Genomic DNA, 16,928 nt, shown 5'->3' on the forward strand with positions numbered 1-16,928 from the left:
TATGATGAGGAATGCAGAGAAATATAAGATACCCTCCTGAGTATAAGTACCCTCCAGAAGGATGCAATAGCAACGTGTTATCAGGGGTGCATATAATGGCTCCTGGATAATATATCTTAAGGGAAGAAAGTTTCCCTTTCTCAAAAATACAGTCTATATAAAAGTCTTTGTAAGTTGGAAGAAATATTTCTAAAAAGCAGAACTCTGTAGTTAAAGAAAATTGTCAAAATGTTTCACAACTCCATGTGTGGGTAGTGTAAAAATATTGGGCCGCCCAATACTACACTATCGTTGACTTCTCAGTTTTAGTATTTGGAGTCTGATCTGAACTTGGCATCCTCTGCATTAGATTGCTCAACCTGTCTACTCCACGGAAACTCACCTCCCTAACCACTGCTTGCCGCTTTCGATTTTTTGCGTTAGCCTACACCCAAAGCCACTGTCAGATGTCAGATGGAGATGAGACTTCACAAGGTAAGTGAAAAGAAAACAGGAAAAATATTTTTCAAAACAGAATTTGGTGAAGGCTTGTGCCCAGGAAGGATGGAAGCACCACCTTGCAGGGTTTCCTTCTTGTGGCGTGGAAGGGACACGCAGCCCTGGTCTGTGTAGAATCATAAATGGTGTGAGTGAAATGAGACAGAGCCCGCTTCCCAAGGTTTCTATCTGAGAAAGAAGCAGGTTATGTTGTCTAGACAAGAGGAAATGCTTTTTTTTTTTTTTTTTTTTTTTTTGATGGAAGGTAATCAGGATTTTAAAAGCCAAATGATGGCTAGAGAGTATGACTGAAGTTTTACTGATCTCTTGGTTTTTGAAGGCTGATTTTACTTTCTTTTTGTTTCATTCTAAAAGTTTATCTTGAAGCCCAACATATGAATTAAAACTTAATGAAATTAGTGAGACCAAAAAGATGTAGACCTGTTGTACATCAAGCATCCTCTGTTTTTTTCCCGCATCAAGAGTTTTAAAGTTGAGATGCAATCAATTTCATGCCTAAGTTCTTTCTTAGCCTCCTTTTGGCAAATGCATGGCTATTTTAAATGGGTGTTTCATAATCCTCTAAAAGGGCTACATGTTTGAAGGTCTGAAATAGTGTTTTCTTACATCGTGAATATTAGATTATTAAGAGCTCCTCAGACCTTTTGCATGAAAAGACAACGCGGACTTGACAGATATTTGTGGTTCTCAGTCTTCAAGGCTGTGCCTCCCACTGACCTTCAGGCCGTGTGTGCTTTGTCCGGGCTGCTCCTTCCTCCCTCACAGAATATGAGGGGTACCAATCGAAGGAAATAAAACCGGAGGTTTTGAGAAAAGATTGGACAATGGTGATCAAAACAAGCTCCTTTTAATGGTTTTTACACATCTTTATTGATATACATTATTATAATTGCAGTTAAAAGTCAGTGTTTTAAAAGACCATTTCCTTCCAACCTCGAACATTGTATCTCACATGGGTACCTGCTGGGCCTCTTAGTAACTTATCCTGCCCAGTAGCTTTGTGTTAATACTACTAATTTCAAGGCTCTAGTTCTAGCTCTGACAACTATTACTGTGGAGGCCATCAGACCTGAGATTATACCAGAATTGTGTTTTTTCTCAACATGAGGGTTTTTTTTTGTTTGTTTGTTTGTTTTTCAGTGAAACTCTTCTGTTTCTCGCTGGTGGATCTAATATCCAGACCTCTCTTTAGGTTTGACAGACATGATAACCTAACAAGAATATTTTACATTTGTATAGCTTTTATGTACAGATATTTTATTCTCCTTAACTTTTCAGGTTTAGGCTACAGATGATAGAATAGCAAACTCAAATGGCTGAAAAACAGCTATATAGACTTTGGAGCCTAATTGCCTATATTTAAATTCCGAAACCACTGCTACCTAGTTATGTGACCTGAAGCAAGTTACTTAGTAGCCGTCTGCCTTAGGTTCCTCTTCTCTAAAATAATGGTTTCTGCCACACTGGGTTGTCAAACAAGGTAATTCATATAAAGTGTTTAGAACAGTGCATGCCACACAGTAAGTACCATTCAGGTTTTTGTTAAATAAAAATAAGTTCCTAGTAAGACACAAAAATTAAAATAACAATTAGATATCACTTTAAATATCAACTTATTAACAATTAGAACCTACTACCCCCTGGTATGGGGAAAAGCTCATTCACAGACTGCTTGTAGAAATGTGAATTGTGATAACCTTTTTGGAGACCAATGTAGCAATATCTGTGGGTCTGTATTGTGTCACTTCTAAAGTATCTACCACAGCCTTCCAAACCCTACTGCTTCTGGACACTGGGCAGGGTGTCTCTCTGCTCCTTTGCCTGACTTTCTCCTCCTGTTCATTGGGCCTCAGGCACAGTGGCATTGCCCTCCAATCTCAGTCACTCTGCAGATGGTCTCCCTTCCCCTCCTCGGTTCTTGCTATTTCTCCTGACTAGGTTCCTCTTCTGTTAACACCCCTCATGGCTTACTCCCTCACGTCATTTAGGTTTCTGATCAAATATCTTCTGAGAGAGGTTTCTGACCACCTTATTTAAATAAGCATTTTTCTCTAACTTTCTGTCTTCTTTAGCGTAATAAAAATGTAACACTATGTTACATAAATCATTGCTCCTTCCCTCCACTAGAACGGATGTTCTGTGAGGCTGGGGCCTTTGTTTTGTTCATTGCTCCTTCCCTACAGTTGACCAAGCGTTAGAGGGTATTTAATAAAGATCTGTTGCCTGAAGGAATGGTTTGTAATGGCAAATGAACCAATAAACAAAGCGAATATCCACTGGTAAGAGAATGGTTGGATGAATTATATTAACACATAAAGTATTATGCTGCTACTGAGAAGAATGAATTAGGTCTGTATCATTGAGGCGTTTCTAAAATGTACTAAGAAGTACAGGTGCAGAAGAGTGTATATAATAGGTCTCCAAGTAATCACCAAACCATCAATTTACCTACCTACCTACCTACATGTGACTTCATGAGGATGGGTACAGAAAGACATTCACCAGGTTGTAAGCAGTGATTATCTAGTAGGGAAGAGTGTGCAGGGTGATTGTTGAGCAGAATGTGGAAAAGGGAGCCAGAGAGCTAAAAGGTGGCTGAAAGGGACATAAATGATTGCCAGTGTCAGATCCACCTTCACTTGCTTCTGCCAGACACACATCACAGCAACATCAGTCAGACCCTCCTCCATCAGTATCCCCATCCCCACCCTGACTTAGTGTCAGGCTCTGGCTCCTGGTAGTTGATCCTCCCAGTTAATTACTCTCCATTGGAGTTCAACGTTGATGCCCTGGTAGAAGTTCCAGGCAATGTACTCAAGTCTTGCCTTTGCCCACCACTTGAAATCTCTTTGCATTCCCAGGGAAACATATCTGTCTTTTACTGGGTACTTTACTCTTATTTTCCATGCAATGAATCCTTGATGCTCTTATGGCTGTTGTCTATCACTTTTGCAGGGGTTCTGGGGAAACACTATGAAGTTGATTGTCTACTGCTTAGGCTTTTGTGGTTCACTAGGGCCCGTGAAACTGAGCCAGGAAAGTGTTCCTGGGAGGATGACAACACCGATTTGGTGGTGATGTGCTTCACCCACGTACTGAGAACTCTGTAGGGCCCTCTGATGGAAATGTTGGGAAACAATATCAAATTAGCAATGGTGAACATTCTGAAAATAAAATAGCATTATCTTAGAAATGCATGAAGGCAGATGCAAAATATGTGGCTTGAATATTAACAATACAATTAATGACCAGAAAACCCATATTTTAGGGTAAGATTATGTCCCCTTTATCATGGCTTTCTGAAGTCATCTGAACTTTTATATTCATTAGTCTGGTTGTATTTTCTACCACCTCTAAGGTGGGGATTGTGTACTACTTTCATTGACATTGGATGGGGATTTTCAGGGACTTATCTGTCTTTAAATAGAATAATTTAGGAATACTAATTCTAAACACGCTTCGTGAAGGCAAGATAAAAATTTTGTAATGATTGACTTTAGAAGATACAAATGTTTTTGCTACAATATAAGTATGTTGCTACTTCTACCTTTACAAGATTTCTAGAATATGCCTGTTTTAAAGATGAACCTCAATATAAAACTTGGGAAGAACATTAAAAATTATCCTAGTACAGTAAGAAACTGGACCAACATATAACATAAGCCATTTTGGACATTTTAAAATTATTTCAAAACTTATTTCTCTGAGAGGAGATAAAAGGTTTAAACCCTGAAGTTGGGAAAAAGAAATCCTAAGAGTATTTTTTTGAGCTTTAGATTTTCTTTGAGAAATTTCCTCCATCACACTTGATCTTAGTCAAAAGGCCGAGAAGTGATTTTCCTCCATCAATATATTTAAAAACCAAACCTCTTTTCTAAAATATATATACATAATTAATATATATAATTAATATATATGATGAATATATATATATATATATATATATATGATGAATATCTATATTGAAGTGGACAAGTAGGGGGCATGATAGACTAACATAGTATAAGAATTCTGAATTTCTAACTCACATGCTCAATAATCACCAAATAACAACAAATTGCAGAGATTAGTAATTGTTTTCTTTCACTATAAATGCTGGGCTTTGACAATCACTGTTTAGGCCAGAAGTCTTGATTATGTGAAGTGGCAGAGCTCAAAAGAAACACGTAAACACAAATACCGTTTTCACTAGCCCTTTTTAAATAAAAGCAATGTTAAAGGAAATTAGCAGCTCATAAAAACAGTTGGCCACATTAGTGCTCTTCTTGTGATCTCATGACCTTTCACCTTCTGTTGACTTAACTCCTAGGGCGGGGATGGTTGGGTGGAGCAGCTCTGCAGTGTCTTTTTCAAAATTAATGAGCTAGGCTTCTTGAATAAGAAAACCATGCAGAAAGCCCATGTTCTTAGAACCATGGGGAAAATTTTCACCTGTTGATTAGATGAGAAACTTCCTTTCAGTATTAACATGCCACACTCATTTCAGTTGTGTTCTGGTAAAAGTCAGTACAGATATTAGACATCGGCTCAATGACTCTTGACAGATTTCTACACAGAGAACTCTCCAGTACCGTAGGGTTTTCCCTAATTGTAAAGTCTAATATCTTTATTCTTTTTAAGATCTTGAAACCTAAAACAATTAAATAATGGACTTCGATCTTATTAGTAGAGAAAATAGTAGAGACAATTAGTCGTGGAAAACGTATTAACTAACTACAATGGTCTTTCATCACAGACTCCTAGAGTCACCCTTGAGAATCTTCGTAGTAACTGAAATGAAAGCCTTTAGCGGGCTATTCCCTGGGTTATAAATGTGTCTGCCAAGCAATATGCTCAGAAGCTTATTAATGGACGGCTCTTTAAGATAATATTCTTTGTAAATGTCATTGACCTACCTACTCCATACTTATAGTCTCTATCTAACATTTATAATTTTCTATTCTCATGTGAAAACTACATGAATGTAATTCATTTGTCATAAACTGTCTTGAAAGAATAATAAACAGAATGTATTCCTTTTTGATTGTACATAGGTACTGATGTGATCTGCTGCTTTGTAAATAGGAAGTACTGAGAGAAACATAGGTTTAAAAATAATTTTATTTGTAGAGCTCATTAAATATTTTCGTGTGATTTAGATATTAAAATGATTACAAAACTAAAAGGAAAAAACAGACATGTTACATAATGTGCAATATGTGTTTTTAAATGTGAATATGGAGATCTTTAAAATCAGCATTTTAAGTTAACAAATAAAATCTGTTGCACTTAGTGAAACATATTTTATGAGCCACATATTATTTTATGTACAGAATTAATTTGAATAAGTGTTTGGTCTCTTATCATCTCTTAATCCCATTATCTCTTTTGTATTCTCTCTCTACACACACATACACACACACACACACACACACACACACACACACACACACCGTTTTTTCTTTACCAAATGTAAACATGGAATATTTTGATGGCATTTAAAAGATCTAAGTGCATATAAAACTTCAGATAATGACACCTATAAACACTAAAATTTTATTTAGATAATGCAAATAAAGTATTCCTAAGCAATGAAAAACGAATTGATTACTTTATACAGGCTAATTTCATGTGATTATAGAACACACAGATACAAATTGTTTATATTTCATTACTCATAAACTGTGATTTTGATGAAAATTTTTTTCAGTGAATAATGTGATTTGAAGAGAAATGAAGAGAAATTTGCTTTTGTGTCAGTAAGACATATTCTTCCATTAGTGGCATTAGCGGCATATGCGTGAATAAAGAATTTCCAAATCCTCTGGGTTTCTTAGCCACTAAAACATACCTCACTGTAGATATATCTTGGGCCTAGTCCAAGGAGGTTTATAACTTGAAGTGTCAGTATTTTAAGTTGGACTCATCTATAAAACTGAGGAGTCATGAATACTAGGAACAGAGCTTCTCTAGCTTCAGCATAATGCTGTATCCTCTGGTGGAAAATTATGCCTTAATTTACTCTTGCTATTTTGAACTAGACAGGACGTTTATGAGATTCATATAGAATGAGCCGTGGCTCTAGGCCAAGTGGAAAGTGCATATCCTTTCTTATATTTTATTCTCTAGTGTTTTCCCACAACTTTTGTATACTGCTCAGAAACTGACAACCTCAAGTTTGTATTTGTTTTTGTTTTTTTGTTTTCCTGAAAACTACCCCTCAAGTAAATTTGTTAAAAATTGAAACTGAGTGTCTGATTATCGCTTTATATAGTATTACAACATAGTTATTTGGTAAGGTTTATTCTTTACTAAGACTTGCTTATTGTTGAATACACATGGCCTCTGAGCCATTAAGGATTACATATTTTCTTGGACCTGAGTCTTCCATGTCCACTTAGCCAAGAAACTGAGGTAGGCAAGGGTGTTTTGGCTCCAAGAGGGAGAATAGGCTATCTTTCACGGAAGTGCAAATAATTTAGGTGGCTGGCGGGAAAAATATGGATGGAGATATGTTTGTCTAGGAAGGGGAGAGAAAGAAAAGGGTAGAACATAGAAACACGCAGATTCAAAATTTAAGCTGAGAAGGAAAAACTCAGAAACTGATTAAGGAACAGCCAGCAAAGTAAGAGGAGGTAGAATCCCGGAAGGAAAAAAGGAAGTTGTGAGGAGAACAGAGCGATCTGTAGTGTCAAACGTTGCAGCAAGTTCAAGTAACAGGAGAATAGAAGAGTGCTCAGGGAAGCTGGAGACTGAGATTTCATGGTGGGCTCTGAGACAGCAATTTCAGAAGACTGACTGGCTGAGAGCAATGGGAAGTGGAGCCAGTGAGCATAAACAGTATTTACAAAAACATTTGACAATGGGCAGGAAGAAGCAGAGTGAATAGACTGCACTGGGGAGAGAATACGAGAAGAGATACATTTGATTTTGGAAATAAAACTCCATTTCTGATATAAATATGAGGATTTACTCTCAAGCATTCCTTTAGTATTTAAAAGGTTTCAAGGCTGTATAGCTCTAATAAAACAACATGGAAATAAACAAAGTTAATTTAGTCAATTGAAATAATTAACATTATGCTTAAACACAAAACTTAATTCTTTTGTACTCTAATATGCTTAATTTAGGATACACTGACACATAAGCTCATAAACATCAATTAAAATGACTATGTTCACATTTTCATTTCTGTGGCTACTTTATATTCTGTACTCTATTGATGACACAGACCAAGTATAATGCTGTTAGGTTAATATTAAGTTAGAATGTTATGCCTTCAGTATGTGCTAGCATATTTAATAGAAATATAAGAAGTATTTTTACTATAATAGAGAGCTTTTAATGGAACTTTAAAAAATAATAACATTGGGAGAAAACAAAAGATGACTTTATAAATTGAGATCAATTATAATCATATTAAATGCTATGGACTAATGAATAGGAACAAGTATTAAAGGATACAATAATTGTTACATGACAAACTATCTTAAATGGATCTGTATTCCTACTGGTTCAGTGTGTAGTGAATAAAATGATTAAAGGCTTCAAACTTGGTATCAATTGTATTTAAGCAACTTAAGAAAACAGAAGAGTTTGTCATGATCCTCGTCATTCTGAACTTCTAAATTTTGGTGTTTCTTAAGGCAATATCCTAGACCCTCTTCTCTTTCTGACTAATCTCTCGCTGGTGATTTCATTCATTCCCAAGGTTTGAAGTACTTTCTATACGTTAATGACTACCAAATTTATCTCTAGCAAACACCTCTTCTCTAAGCTCAGATATCTACTTCCTTCTTTCCTGCTCCTTCCTTCTCCTCCTCATCCTCCTACTTTTCTTCCTCCTTTTCCTTCTAACAGCTTAATTGAAAAAAAAAATGACATACAATAAAACACACATATTTAAAATGTACACTTCGTAAGTTTTGACACATGTGGTTACCCATGAAACCATCACCCCAACGACATGCTAAACATAGTGATCACCCTAGAAGTTTCTTCGTGTCTTTTCTAATTCCTCCCATTACCCTCACCCCCTCACTAGTCCCCAGGCGACCAACTGCTTTTTGTCACTATGCATTGGTTTACATATTTTAGAATTTTATATAAATAACAGAATTTGATATCATGAATGAAGTGTCCCTGTAGTATTTAAAGGGTTTCGGGCTATTGCTTTAAGATGACAAAATACAAATAAACAATGATAATTTAACCATTTGAAATATTTTTTCAATCTTTTCATCTGGCCTTTTTTTCACTCATCCAATTATTCTGTGATTCACCTATGTTGTTGCATTTATCAAGCGTTTATTCCTTTTTATTGCTGAGCAGTAGTATTTTGTTGTAGTGGTAATCCATTGTATGAATACACCACAATTCATTTATCCATTCACATGCTGATGAGTATTTGAGTTGTTTCAAATATCTGACTATTGCAAATAAAGCTGCCATAAACATTTGCGTAAGCTTTTGAGGGGATATATGTTTTAGTTTCTTTTGGGTAAATACCTAGGAATGGAATGGCTGGATCATACAGGAGGCATAAGTTTAAAATTTTAGGAAGCTGCCAGACTCTTTTCTAATCTGATTGTTCCACTGTTATGCCCACCACACATGTATGAGATCTCTAGTTATTCCTCTTCCTTGTCAACACTTAGTCTGGTCAGTATTTTAATTTTAGTTCTAATAGGTATGTACTGTTATCTCATTGTAGTTTTAATTTTCATTTCCCTAATAATACATAATATTGAGTGTCTTTTCTGTGCTTATTTGCTATATTCATGTCATTTTTGGTGAAGTATATGTTCAACTCTTGTGCCCATATTTTAATTGAGTTGTTTATTTTCTTATTATTGAGTTTTGAGAATAAATATATATATATATTCACACATATATTTTTTCTAGATATAAGTCCTTTAGCAGGCATATAATTTGCAAATAGCTTGTCTTTTCGTTCTCTCAACAGTATCTTTCAAAGATCATACATCTTTAATTTTGATAAAGTACAATTGATTGATCTGTTTCTGTATTATGTTTTTGGTGTTATATCGAAAATCTGCCTAGACCAGAGTCACATCAATTTTCTCCTATATTTTCTTCAAGCAGTTTTATAATTCTATGTTCTATATTCAGGCATAGGGTCCATTTTGAATTAATTTTTTAATATGGTATTAGTTATGGGCCAAAGTTCATTTTCCTGCATATGGAGATCCAATTGTTCTAGAACCACTTTTTGAAAGACTATCCTTTCTCAATTCAATTGTCTTTTCCTTTACCTTTGTCAAAAAATTCAGTTTATATATATATGTAGGTCTGTTTCCAGACTTTATTCTGTTTCATTGATCTATTTGTGTATTTTTATGCCAATACCGCACTGCTTTCATTACTGTAGCTTATATTCATCTTGGAATCCGGTAGTGTTACACTTCCATCTTTTCTGTTATTCAAAGTTGTTTTGGCTCTTCTAGATCTTTGCATTTCTATGTGAGTTTTAGAATGAGCTTCATAAAGCTCTGTTTATTTTTCAATATCTTTTTTCCTCAATGTTTCATTTTGATCATTCCTATTGCCATGTCTTTAAGTCCACTAAGTCTTTTCTTCTATAATGCCTAATCTTATGTTCCTATAACTCAGTGTCTTTTTCATCTCAGACATTGTAGTTCTAATCTCCAGAAGTTTTATTTTGTCTTTTTAAAATAACTTCCATATTTCACCTTGAGTTTTTGAAAATATGGAAAAACAATTCGTGACTGCTAATTTTAACATCTGTATCATTTCTGGGTCAGTTTCAGTTGATTCATTTTTTCCTTTGTCATGGGTCAGATTTTCCTTCTGCTTCGCATGCCTGGTAATTTTTTATTTGATACCACACATTGTGAATTTTACCTCATTCATGCTGGATATTTTTTTATTCCTATAAATATTTTTGAGCTTTGTTCTTGAATACAGTTAAATTACTTGGAAACAATTTGACTCTTTCAGGTATTTCTTTAAGATTAGCTGGGATCAGAGCAGTGTTTGGTCTAGGGCAATTATTACTGCAGCATATTAACTGAGCACTAACCTAATGTCCCATAAAATGAGATTTTACAGTCTAGCTGGTGTGAACAGGCCTGTTCCCAGCCCATGTGATCTCCAAGTTCTACTCTCTCTCAGTCTTTCAGATAGTTCTTTCTCAGTCCTTAAATGGATGTGCTAATCAGTACTCTACTGAATACTCGAGAGAGATTCTCTGCAGATTGGCAGAGTTCTCTCTGAATGTACCTCTCTTCTCCAGTGCTTTAGTTTTTTTGGTTGGTTGGTTGGTTTTTGTCCTTTGAAGTCTAACCTTCCTGATATCCCTAGACTCCAACTCTATGTCTTCAACTCAGGGCATCTACCAGTTTCTTATTTCCTATTTTACCTTGTGGAACTGTCTCAGAGATTTAAATGAGATCATCTTAAGGCTCACCTCATTTATTTTCTGTATCTCACAGATCAGTCTTGTTTATTGCTCGATATCAAGTGTCTTAAAAATAATTATTTTATCTATTTTGTTTTACTATTTTAGTTGTTTCAACTTTATTTTGGTTGGAAGTCTTCTCTAGATAGCTTCTTGACATCTGTACTTGGATGACTCACAGTTGTCTTAAACTTAAAATATCCAAAGCTGAGGGTAGAGTTAATATGTGAATACTGGCCATATGAGAAGAATATTCAAGAGCGAAAGCTTCAGAAAGTGGAAGTAAGAAGCAAAAAAACTTCTGAGACACACAATACAAACACTGCTTATGTCATATTTACCTATGGTAGGTGAATCCTAATCTTTCTGATATTTCTGTATCTATATTTGTATATACCATATGCTGCATTGGCTATAATGTAGTTAACTTTTATTTAATAGCCCCTATATATCATTTAGTTTGCATAACCCAATGAAGAAGTTATGTTTATTATTCCTATTTTATAGATGGGGAAATGAAGTTCAGAAAGATTATATTATTCCTTCAAAGTTACACTTGTATTCAAAGCATGAGCTTTTGATCATTTAGTCCTACTGCCAGACAATGAGACTCCTCAAAGTCTTTTCCAAGTATTTACAAGGAGCCTTCAGGAAAATTCAGAGACTTTGAAGGACCAGAGACTTTTCTGAGGGATCAGATTGTATTCCGTAGGTTTAAAAGCACTGTTTTCATTCTCCCAAGAGGCTCTCAAATTAAGAACACTGTCCTCGGACATAAAAATTTTCAAGATTCTGTGATTTGCCAAATCTTAAGTAGGTAATATCAGCTATCTGATGACTCGTCTCGCTCTCCTGTGATATTTATTAGGTTGGTGCAAAAGTAATTGTGGTTTCAAAAGTTATGAAAAAAAATTGCAAAAACTGCAATTACTTTTGCACCAACCTGAAAGAATTGCTAAAAGCACAGTTATTAAACTAACATTAGCCTTTGTGCTGATTCTTCGTTTGTTTATTGCGTGTTTACCTGTCTGTTTGAATGTGGGCTCATAGATTAACACTCTAAACTATTGGAAAATGTGGTATACTTTTACTATCTGAAATTCTATGTAGACACTTGTTTGCCAAAGTTTATGATATGAGTTATTGGCCCTATCCTGCTTCAACTAGGTACCAGATTGCACCAACTAGGGTTTAATCCTTATTCAGACTGAGATACCTTGTAACCCAGGGAAGATTTCAACCAGCTATAGTTGGGCAGGCTGATCTTACTGATGTTGTTATCTATGCAATATATCGATCTGGTTTCCACTATATCTCTTCCGTTTCCTACTGTATTGCACCAAGTTCTGATTGTTTAGTTTATTTAGTTTATTGCTACTTTAGTTTATTGCTTTCCCATTAAGTTTCACTCATCCATAAATATTTATGGAATGGATAACATGTGTCAGACACTAATTCAGTGCTAGAAATATAGTAGTAAACTAAAAGATAAAAACATGTGCTTGTGTGGTTTATATTCTAGCAGGGAAATACACATTAAATAAAATAAATAAGTACATTATATAGGATGCTAGACAGTGTTATGCAGTATGGAGAAAAATACAGCAGGAAAGGGGAATTAGAGAGCAAGGAGTGGTTTAGAATGAAAAGAGCAGCAATTGTAAGTAGGGTAACCAGGGAAAGCCTTGCTGAAGAGATGACATGAGCTAAGACATGAAAGAAGTAAGGGAGGCATCCAGGTAGGCATCTGGGGCAAGAGCTTTCCAGTTAGAGGGACTACCAAGTACTCTGAGGTAGGAGCACACCAGGAATTTTTCAGATGCAACAAGCAGGTCAGAGAGGCTAGAGTGGAGTAAGCAAGGGGAAAGTACTATAGGGGAAGTAAAAATAAAGTACAGAAAGCAGATTTTGTAGGGCTTTATACGACGTTATAAGTATTTTGGCCTTTACTCTGAAATAAGAAGCCATTGGAAAGTTTTCACCAGAACAGTGATAATATCTGACAAATTTTGAAGGATCATTTTGGCTTCTGTGTTGGAAAGAGGTTGTAAGGGCAAAGGTTGAAGCCATGAGACCACTTAAGAGGCTATTTTAGTGATCATGACAGGATGAAGGTGGCTTGAACCAGGGAAGTTACAGTGAAGGTAGTGAAACATAGTGAGATTCTGGATATATCTTGAAGGTGGAACTGACAGGATTTATACCACACTGGATGTGGTTATGAGAGAAAGAAAAAAAGTCAAGAATGACTCCAAGCTTTTTGTTCTAATCAGTTAGAAAGGTGGATATGCCATCAACAGCGATAGGAAGACATTTAGAAGAGCAGCTTTTGGAAGGGAAGGTCAGGAGTCTGGGAAAGTGAAAGTGAAAATATCTAATAAATATCGAAGTGGAGATATCAAGTAGACAGTTTTATTTTATCTGAATTTGAGATCAAGAGAGGAGTCCAGCCTGCACAGATAGTTTTGCGAGCTGTAAGACCAAATGAGATTATTAAAAGAAAAATATATGGACAGAAAAGAGAAGCTGTCCAATGCTGGAGCTCCAATATTAAGAGGTAGAAGCCAATGAGTTAGGAAGAAAACTAGTGTAGACGTATAAGCAAAGTGAAAAAAGGAGGAGGAGGTGATGACCTTTGTAGAAGTCAGCTGATAGAATAAATGAGATGAAACTGAGCACTAAGCAGTGCAAATGTCAGTGTGGAGGTCCTTGGCAGTCTTACAAAGAGCAGTTTCAGTATACAGGTTGGGGCCAAAGTTTGAGTGGAGTCAGTTTAAGAGAAAAATGGCACGAATGTGCATATGGGCCCTTTCATTTTAAATGTTACTGTCATTTAGAAGCTTCTTTTTCAGACAATGTCTGATAAAACCCATGCAGATAGCTCTTCGCTGGAGGATTTTGGTCGACTCATCACTTGAAGGCACTCTTTGGGCTCTCTTTCCATCTGATTGTTATGTGTAACCTCCTGTGCTGATTAGCAGTTTTGTTCTTGGAGAAATTCCTACTTTCCCCAAAGTTCAGAGCTTATTTTCAGTTTTCAGTAGCCATCCTTCCTTGCTCAAATAAAAGAAATGCCTATTTATGCTTTATAGAAAAAATACACACCAAATCAAAGAAATATAATATCCATGTATTTCTTCCTTAATGTTAAATTTCTGGCTTTCTTTTGTGGATAAAACTTCTCTTTAGATCTGAAAATATCCTTAGAAAATGACAGAAATTAATATCAAATATTTTTCACTAAAGAGAAAATTTGGTACATGTGTGTCTGTCCACAAGTTTAGGTGTAAGAGGGAACATTATACATTTTTCACACATGAATGAAAATGTTTGTGACAAATACAGAAAAGGATTGGTTGAAAATTGACTCAAGTATTTCCTCTATCTATCTATCTATCTATCTATCTATCTATCTATCTATCTATCTATCTATCTATCTTATATAGATTTACACACGTCTAGACATATATAGTGTGTGTGAATGAGTGCATTTATTTATTTTGAAATAATATCAAACTTATTGAAAAGCAGGAAGTCCAATACAAAGAACTTTTCTTTCCTGAGAGTAAGTTGACACCATATTGCCACATCATCCCCAAATATTTCACTGTATAATTCCTATAAACAATGACATTCTCCTGCATTATCAGGGTGCAATCATCAAAGGCAGAAAATTAACATTAATGCGTTACTACCATTTAGTCAACAGATCTTATTCAAGGTTCACCAACTGCCTCAGAAAAAGGCCTTTAAAACAAGAGTGTTTACCTAGGATCATGTGATGCATTTAGATGCCACCGCTCTTGAAACTCTCCATCTGGAAGAGTTCTTTAGCATTTCCTTGATTTTTTTGACCTAGTCACTTGGCCAGATGTTTGTAGACTGGTCCTCAATTTGAGTATGTTTGTTTCCTTAATATTAATTTCAGAGTATGCATTTTTGGTATGACTATCACAGAAGGAATGATATTTTTTTGTTACCCTATTATAGAATATTGTTGCTCCATTACTTCAGTTCATCTCAATACTGTAACTTAGATCACTTGGTTAAAATTGTGTTGGTTAGGCTTCTGCAAATGTAAAGTTACTAATTCTCCCTTCATAATTTAATGAATGTTTGTGTGGAAATAATTTGAAACTATTCAAATGTCTCATTTCTTATCAAACTCTCTTTAGTTTCAACGTTCATTGATGTTTCTTGACTGAATTATTACAGTGATGGTTGACAAATGGTGATTTTCTAATATTATCATTCAATTTGTAGTCCACTGTTAAGAAAAGACTTTCTCTTTTTCCCATTTATTTATTTATTCATTTGTTTAGTTTTATTGATATGGATTCATGGATTCCTGTTTTATTCAATGAGTTACGATTTGCTAATGCTATTACTTATTTTGCTACCCATATTGTCCCAGATTTGACCAGTAGGAGCCCATTCATGCCATTTTTCTGTGTATTTTGGGCATGTTGCTTTCATTCATTGAGCACTTTCCTACTTTCTGACACAGGAAGGCTCATCTTGTACTTTCTCTGCCTGAGCCCTGGAATTAGTAATTTGTCCAAGCATCTCTGCTTCTTTTTATGAACGATGGTATTTAGAAATCAAGATCTGGGTGTTAGATATGTTTATTTCTACTAGAGTGTCAATGTTCCTAGGTTCTTTCAGTGGGCAGTGCTAGGGAATATATACCTGTATGTTATACCTATTTGTATTTTTATATCTATCAATGAATATTGAAAACTTTGAGTTTACACTGATACTTTAATTCTAATCCAGCACTATAAAGTTCATTTCAGTGTTTTTCCTTTCTGTATTGGTATCCTCCGGACAGTAAGAAACCTGGTTCTCGTGATCCTAGGTATAGGTACTAATCTGATCTCGCCTGTATGTAAAACCTTGTCACTCCATGCCTAGCTACTGCTGCCCCCTAAGCAGATACCTTCTTAAAGCTCCAACTGTGCTCCAGGGTAGCCATCACCCTGCTCCCTCCACATAGTGAACCTCCTAACCCCCTTTGGTGTCTCACATCACAATACCGTGTATCAGGCTGGGCCACTATAGTTCCATCACCTCTTTATTTAGACCTACCTCACTAGAAGGAAGGAAAGAGGCAAGGAGAGAAAGATGGGTTTTCTTTAGATATAGAATATATTCCATGAGCTTTTAATGAATTGTAAACATCCATAATTCTCTATGCTCTCCTTTAATCTATGAGAATGGCAAATTTAGAAAGCAAATGCAATCTTAACTCAGGTCAAATCATTTGATTACCTTTTTCATAGTAAGTTTCTTGTATGTTATCTAATACAGATACATTTATTCATTCCTGGCTTCAAAGTCTTTTTTTCAATTTCATAAAATACTTATGTTTTCACCTTTGTGAGAGAATAAACATTTTGTTTTTTTACTCTATCCTATTCAGTTAAGGGTTTCATTCATTTTTCTGATACATTTTTAGAGGTTGGGTTGTTGGAAAGCCATAGGAGTTTCTGGATAATGTGTGTTATCTTAGGAGAGGGTAACATTTCCCTTAATTTCAGTAATTGTGGAAAAAATGCCACTGCTTGCACCAATTTAGTCAAAGATTAATGTCTCTGTCCCCTGATAAGTCAAAAGGACTATCTAGGGATCAGTGGCATTTGGGATATGAACACTTAACTTATTCTCTGCAATTTCCTCTTTTTCTTCCCAAGCATATCTAATCTATTTTCTGTTTTTAAAATTCTAGCATATGTTAATTCCACATATAATATAAAAATGAGTCACATAACTTACCAGATAACTTTTTTTAAATATAGGGGTATAATTTTAAGCTTTTTAAATTAAATTTATAATTTTGTTTTATGTCATTATTTATAGTATATATGATATACATTATCTTGTTTTTATGCAGATATATATGACTGTCAGGTATGCTACTTTATGGAAAATAAACATAAAAAATAGTCTAAAACATGACTTTAAAAGAATAATAGAGTTTGGGAGAAAATAGTAGAAGCCACAGAAGGGT

General features: G+C 35.2%; 1 long non-coding RNA gene across 3 annotated transcripts in view; it reads left to right on the forward strand.

Moving 5' to 3' along the window:
• Nucleotides 1-325: 325 nt before the first annotated feature.
• Nucleotides 326-16,928, forward strand: part of LOC141572878 (uncharacterized) — a 247,570-nt gene continuing 230,967 nt past the window's right edge. For all 3 annotated transcript variants that reach the window (XR_016019747.1, XR_012498357.2, XR_016019746.1), the window contains exon 1: nucleotides 326-474. This is a non-coding gene — a long non-coding RNA (uncharacterized LOC141572878). The remainder of the gene's footprint in view (nucleotides 475-16,928) is intronic.

The sequence above is a fragment of the Rhinolophus sinicus genome, chromosome 17 (genome assembly GCF_057876585.1).
Source record: "Rhinolophus sinicus isolate RSI-liver-muscle chromosome 17, RSI-T2T, whole genome shotgun sequence".
In the NCBI taxonomy this organism is placed as follows: Eukaryota; Metazoa; Chordata; class Mammalia; order Chiroptera; family Rhinolophidae; genus Rhinolophus; species Rhinolophus sinicus.